Raw genomic sequence first — 7,946 nt, 5'->3', positions numbered from 1 at the left:
GGTGTAGAACTGGTCCTATGTTCAAAGAACCATGTACTCCTGGAGACTGTAATAAGGGCCAAGATGCAGATCATGTGTTTCAGGATAATGGGAGAGCTTGAATGATAGTGTGGAAGGGGTATCCAGAAATACCCTTGAGGACGATGGTAATTTTTATTTCTGAGTAAAATTTGGATGTTGGGTGTTGTACTTTGAATGGAAAGAGTCCCCTAGGTGTCTTTCATTAAAGTGTTGTCAATAGCCGTGTGGGAAGGCTGTGGGACATTTTGGAGGTGGAACCTTGCTGGAGGAAGTGTGTAGCTAGAGGTGGGCCTTGGGACTTTAAAGTCCAGCCCCACTTCCTGTTGATGCTCTGCTTCAGATTGTGTTATTTATTAATCTGGCTATGTGAGGAAAGTAACTGGGAAGTGTTCTTCAATAAAGTGTTATTATTACTGTGTATATGTGTGTGGCACATATGTGTAGAGGTCAGAGGACAACTTTTGGGAGTCAGTTCTCTCTTTCTCCCATGGGTTCTGGAGACTGACCACTGACCACCTGCTTGAGTGTGAAGAGTTTTTACCCATTGAGCCATACCTCTAGCCCAGAGCTGCTTCCCTCAGGACTGTCTCTTAACTGTCCATTTTCTCTCGGCTGACCAGAAATTATTATTCAAGAACTTTCCCTTTCTAAAAGCTGCCAGGACTAGGGACATAGACATCAACAAAGCTCTAGCCTTGCAAGTATGTGGTCCTGAACTTGACTTCCAGAGCCCATGTGAAACGCCAGATATGGGACACATGCTTGTAATCTCTGTGCTAGGGAAGTGGAGCTAAGAGGACCTGGGCTGCTTGGCCAGCAAGTCCAGTCTAAATTAGTGAGCGCTATGCCAGTAAGTGACAGTGTCTCAAAGGAGTTGAATAGTGTTCGTGAGGATGATACCTGAGGGTAAGGATATCCTCTGGCCTCTACATGCATGCAAACACACACATATATACATGCAAATGCAAAAATATATACAAATATGAATGATTTTTTATTAAAATGCAAACAGAAGGACTGAAAACTCCTTATGTATGAAAATTAAATAGCATGGTCTCAGTCTCTGCTAAGATTTCCACACACAGGTTATCATAATACTTGCTGGGGCAAATTCCTTTGTACAGACATCCATATAGAACCAAGGCTCCTTACAATTACCTTCAGTTATGTTTCCCTCTGATCCAAAACTGACACAGAGCTCAACTAGTCAAGACAGCCAGTGGGGCTCAAATAAAAACACTGCTGTTTCTACTCAGTCTGTGGTGAAAGCAGTGTGACAGGCTTATTTTGTAAATTAGCCCTTTGTCTTGAAATAAGTACAGGTCCCCACACAGTTGTAAGGACTAACACAGAGGGATATCATGATCCCTGTTCATGTTAGCATGTTCTCCCAAAGGTAGCATCTTCCAAAACTATGACATCAGAGCTGAGAAGTTACCATGAAGACAAATTAGAGAACATTCCCATGATTCAGAATCCTTCAAGTAGTCAGTTTACAGCCATACCTAACTCTTCCACTAAAACCCCTTCCCTTGCCTCTTGAAACTACTTTAATTTGTAATTCTCTAATTTTGTAATTTTAAAATGTAATAAGACATCAACTATGTAGTATATAATCTTCTGAGAGTCCCTTTCATCAGTATAATTCTCTGGAGACCCATCCAGGTGGTTTTGTGTATAAATATTTTGCCTTTTTATTACTGAATAGTACTCTGTGCTATGGATGTACCATATTCTGTTTATACACCCATGCACTCAAGACCTCTGCCTTAAGTTTTAAGTTCTTGAAAATGAAAATAATATAGACATTTTCTCATATGAACATGATTTAAGTTCGCTGGAATGAGAACCTAGGAGTGTGATTGCTAGAACATATGGCAGCTACAGGCTTGCAATTTTGAAACTGAAATTGCTTGCCAGAGAGGCTGTGCATTAGGAAGACACGAGCCATCTACCTTCTTCCCATCTCTTTCTGTATTTTGCACAATCGCTGTTTTGTTTGTTAGGCTTTCAGAAGCCAATGCATCCATTCCGACGGCTGTGCAGTGACATCACTGCCAACACATCCATTCTGATGGTGAGCAGTGACATGCCCACCAATGCATCCATTCTGATAGCTGTGCGGTGACATCACCACTGGGCTTTAACTTGCTTCCTTAGCAGCTTAAGAAGTGGAACATGCTTCACTATCATGGCATCTTCTGTGTATTCTGTCTGCTGAAATATTTGCTCACATCTTGGGCAGGATTTGATTTATTTCTCAAAAAATATATGTTTTTTGTGTCCACAAATCAAACTCATGATGAATTTTGAGTCAGTTACTGCAGAAGGTAGATTTAAATCAGGGATTTTTGTTGCATGCTTACGTCCATAAGTCTATAGCTGTTTCTAGACCATTCTGTTGAGTTGCTTCTGAATGGAGTCCTTCCACTAAGTTTTTATTTTAGTTACCATGTTTGTCAGTTCTCAGCTATCCACTCAATCCTTCTTGCCTTCTGTTTCTTTGGAGAGACCATCCAGGGGATTTTATCTGACATGGTGGAGCCTTGGTGGCTGATGCATCTGGTCTGGTGGCAATGGGAGTTTCAGGTTGCTGCTCCATAGCCATCAAAACAGCTGGAGACTAAGCCCCCAAACCACAAGCTAGAGGGGACATTATAGATTCAAACCAGAACAGGCTTGGTAAGGGCCATGAGCTTGTCTCTTTGGGGGCTTTAGGGGAGGTTTGAAGGCAGCTGTCAATCATCCTGGATTAGATACTGTTAGATAGTATATGGATTCTTCTATCTGTAAGGTAGGGGAATAGGGCTCACTGTAACTGATACAGAGGTAGCAGCTGCTCTTGTTGTGGGAGGGGGAGGGGACACAGAAACATGTATGCATTCTGTTCCACTGTGTTTTCTTATATACCTACTAACATGTATGGGCTCCATGTAAGATTTTTAAGGGAACTGGAATTAGAGACCATTTAGAGTAAAGCCTGAGTAAGCCTCTATATAATGTTCAGCAACACTGTCAGTACTTACCATGGTTAGTGACTGTGACGGAACCTCATTGTATTTCATGATCACAGAGTGACCTCACTTTATGGTGGCAACTTGTGAAATCACTCACAACCAGCAGGACATTGTGATCTGCAGGTGAGAACCGGGTCAACTGTGAGTGCCAGCTAATTACTGTCATAGCTGCTTTTTTCATCCTTTTTATTTCTAAATGTATGCTTCTAGTACAGATGGCAAAATGTGGCCAGTGTTCCATTTTTCTAAGTAGAGAACATGCCTGTCTGACTCTGATAAAGGCCAAGAAGATGAAGGCATACCATGCCCACCTATGTCCTTGATCACCCATGCAGCTCAGGACAGGGACTCCTGGTTCTCACCTATGAGACAGCATGGTCTCCATTCTGCATTGTCATCTTCATGAATGATCCTTTATTATCTATGGAGCCATCTAACTCTCAAGGTAGGTGTTGTCTGAAGGTTCGCAGGCAGACCTCATCTTTGCAAAGCCTGGTAAAACCCAAGCCTCTGCTCGGTGGGACTTCACCCATCTCTGCACTGCTCATGTGACAGGCAGAGACCAGAGTCCAGAGGGCACCTGCTGAAATTCCCAGGTTCTTGTGTCCTGGAACAAAGAGTTAGGCCAGGGGCACATGAGTAGTGGTAGAAATAAAGAGTTCATTAATGAAAACTAGGAAGACTCTCCCTGGAAGAAGGCAATGTTAGAATTCAGAGCAGAGTGCGACGTGGGCCCCAGTATCTGCAGAGGCCTTTACCTCTCATAGACACTGACAGGCTGACTACCACATGGTCTATGAATCTGGAATGGACTTCAGGTTTCCAGGTCTCAAACCTGGGGAAATGAGTTTATATCAAAGGGAATATTGGTGGACACATGTCTTGTTCTCCACCCCTTCCCTGTCTCCTGTCTGGGTATCAGACAGCCTGTCTGCAGGCTTGTGCCCTGAAGCCCTCCTGTCCACAGAAAGCTGTAAAAAGAAGAAACCTTCATTTCTGCCATTTGGGTCTTGAGTCCTCTCCTCGGATCCCCCAACTGTTTGTCTGTCCATGGCATTAATAACACTTCTAATAAACTGCATACCCATATCAATCCACCTCAGTGTCCCCTAGGAGCCCCAATTTGAGACCTTTTGGTAGAGCAACAAGCACTGTAACCACTGAGCCCTCTCTCTGGCCCCAGCAGAGCCTTTTCTATCCCCTTGAAGCTGCTGAGGTGAAGTCGGCCATGCATGCATGTGATTCTCCTGCCAAGTGAAGATGATGAGCCATTTGGACAGCAAGTACAGTGGATGGAGCTGGCAACTGTCTTCACACCAGCGGCTACTAGACAGGAGCTTTCATGACAGACAATTAAGGGAAGTTGAAAAGCTGAGACACTAACTACTTCTAAGACTTCTGGGATGTCTTCCTTTGTCCTTACAATCACTCCCGCCCCTGGTGGAAAGCTCTCAACACCCAAAGAATCCTTTCTTCTCTTTACTGTTCCCAAAGAAGAATTCCCACTTGGCCTTGGTGTGACAGTTTCTTGCACAGCAGGGACTGCCTTTCATTAGGATCCAGTTATGGGCAATGAAATGTAAACTGGTCCCTATGGAGAGGATTTATCTTTCACAGCAATTATTTTCTGATAAAATGTCTTTTTTTTTCTTCCCTGCTCTCTCTTACTGAATGCAAACTGAACCCCTGGAAGTGTCATAGTCTTTCAGTAAACAGAATCAGAAGCCAAAGTTCAGTTTTACTGACCATCCCAGAGGCTACACCAGTCCTAGGCTGCAACATCTTGATTGGCACTGCTGAAGAAAAATAAGCCCACCCCTGCGGGATCTCATTGTTAGGTTTCCTCTTGTTGGATGTCTTATCTCTGAATTCTGGTGGAAACAAAACCCCCTCTCTTATCTATGTCTCCAGAATTGCATGATTTATTTTTCTGGCCTTGGAGCTTCTGCTCAATGCTATAGGGACAGCTGAGAAACCACAACACCATCAAATTTACAAATTGTTTTCAGGATTTGTTTTGCTAATATAAATAGGACTAATTTAGAGAATAAATGGGTTGAATGTCAGCTGAAATTTTAGCAAGTCTTTAAGGCATCTTGCCTTTTTGATTTCCACTCAGGGACAACAGAGACATTCGCTAAACATTCCCCAAGCAACTGACTCTAAGAAGTAAGAAGCTCAATACTAAGGGTATTGTTTTTTTGCTGTGATAAAAGAATTGTAACAAGCGCTTGAAAGTGACTTGGAGGAAATTGTAAATTCAATTTTGTGTTGATGAACCAGTTGTAAGTTATGATATCAGAGGCACTGAATATAAAGTACAATGTGATTTGTCATTTAGGTAACCAGGGAAATGTCATCTGAAATAAGAAAGATGCCTTGTGACCCAGGACTTAATGTACTCATGAAAATTTATTAATAAAGTTCATCACCCAGTGTGATAAATTGCCTGAAAATTTGAAATGAATCTTAACAACTATTTACTAAGGAAATAACCAAAACTATCAGGGGAACTGGCACAACAGTAACACCTCTAGCTGCTCAATGTAATTCCCTTTTGAGATGTATTGTGTCTTGTTATCCTTTCTACAATTGTAACCTGGATCATGTTGTCTCTCCATTTTATAGACAGTTTCCTGGCTTGGATGAGATATGAGTAAGCCACAGACAGCAGCTGGCACCAATGCCATCCCTTGGCCACCATGATAGATTATGGCCTTCGAGCTAAAATAAATAATTTCTCCATCAAGTTGCCTGGAAACCTGAGTTTAATCCCCATACCCTATGAGATGGAAGGAGAGAACCAACTCCACCAAGTTGCCCTCTAGCCTCCACATGTGAAAGCCATGACAAATGACTGTCTATCTCACCACACATTACTTACTATTGATAATAATAAAATAAGAGGGAAAGTAACTTGAACAATCATACACATTTAAGTAGATGTCACTTTTAATTTAAAAAGATACACAGTACCAGTATGCCCCCTGCTCTCACCTGGGCCCTTTTTGTTTGGCGATAAGGGGCCTTTTACTGCTCATTCTATGCCAACACAGCCTAAAGAAAGTGAATATTTAAATGAATAAAAGGACCACAGATAGAAACAATAGAGCATCCAGTTTGCTAGATGGTGACAGGCATTTAGGCATGTGGCAGGAAGCACCAAGGAGCACCTAGTGATGGCCGGCAGCCCCCTTCCTCAGCGCTCACATGGAAACCCATCCTTCATCATGCACAGGCCATTGATTTCCCCATGCTACACAATGAACTTTTGCACAATGTAAGTATGGTAATTTTGGACCTCTGCCAACCTGCAATGCTGATAAAGGATTTAAGGAGCTTAACTAATTACATCATTAGCCAGTGTGAGAAAACTCTTAATGAGACAAATATTTTGGATCAGGGAATTCAAGAGCATTTTATGATGCTTTAATTAGAACAGAACTGGGGGACGAGTCTTTGTTTACAGCTTCCTCCATGCTCAACACAGTAGAACATGCTGGTGGTGACAGCAAGTGTCCTTCTGTGCCATAGAGAATGTTTAGGAGCCAAGTGGACAATCGATTGTGGCACTTGCTCTTTAGATAACCACCAGATTCTGTGGCCCTTTGGAAACCCCATTATTCTGTGACATCAAGCAGCTGTCCATGGTCTGCTAAAGGGGAGAGATGTCCACCACTGCAGAAAATCCAGCAAATGAGCTTCTTCAGTAAAACCTAGCACTAGTAAAACATCAGCTCTGTGTGTGTGTGTGTGTGTGTGTGTGTGTGTGTGTGTGTGTGTGTGTGTGTGTGTATGTGTGTAGGCCATAAGCTAATATCTGTGTTGCTTACTTTCTACAACTTAGAGACACCTTGGAAGAAAGTCTCAAATGAGGAATTACCTAGATGAGTCTGTGTGCATGTGTTGGGGGGGGTTGTCTTGGTGGCTAAGTGACCCTATGGGAGGCACCATTCCCTAGGTTGGGCTCTGAGCTGCACAAGAGTGAAAAAAGCTATCTGAGTGACTAAGCAGGCAGCATGGGTGCATCCCTTACTCTCTGCTCTTGACTGCAGATGTGATGTGAGTAGCTACTTGAGTTTCTGCCTTAACTTCTCTGCGATAACAGACTGTAACTGGGAATTGTAACTGAAGTAGACACCTTTTCCCCCTGGCTTATTTTACACAAAATATTGTACACAGAAGAGAATGGAACCAGAGGAACATTAAACAACTTCCTCTGTCACCCTCCTTATTTTTACTAGCATCTCTCACTGAACCTGGAGCTCTCTGATTCAGATAAAGTCAGTGTTTTCAGACAAAGCAGTGCTTTGAGGGAAACTTATAACTCAAAATACCTGTAGTAAATCAGGGATTGGAGAGATGGCTCAATAGGTAAAGTGTGTATGCCTTGCAAGCATAGGACCTGAGTTCAAACCCCAGAATCTTTATTTAAAATAGAAAAGAGTTGGGGCTGAAGAGATGGCTCAGTGGTAAGAGCTCTTTTCAAGAACTGGATTCAGTTCCCATCACTCACATGGTGACTCACAGCCATGCATAACTGCAGTTCCAGTGAGCCCGACAGCCTCTTCTTCCTCCACAGGCATCAGATATGCACGTGCTGCAAATGCATACGTCAGACAAACATTCATACCCAAAAATAAATGTGAAAATAAATGTTTTAAACAAAAAATCTAACTGTGTCAGCACAGGTGATTCCAGCACTGGGCGGTGGATTCAGGTGGGTCCTGGGTTTGCTCAGCAGCCTTGCTCCTCACTGGAAGAGCATAGCAGTCACATTCTCCATTCAGCAGCCACTACACATGGCCTCACATCCTTCCCCGAAACGAGCCACTTACCATTCTATGTTAGCTACTTGTTGCTATCACCAAATACATGACAAGAAATAATTTAAGCGAGAGCGGCATT

Source organism: Cricetulus griseus, chromosome 3 (genome assembly GCF_003668045.3).
Source record: "Cricetulus griseus strain 17A/GY chromosome 3, alternate assembly CriGri-PICRH-1.0, whole genome shotgun sequence".
Classification (NCBI taxonomy): Eukaryota; Metazoa; Chordata; class Mammalia; order Rodentia; family Cricetidae; genus Cricetulus; species Cricetulus griseus.
The sequence above is the reverse complement of the archived record's forward strand: the minus strand, read 5'-3'. Positions refer to the sequence as shown.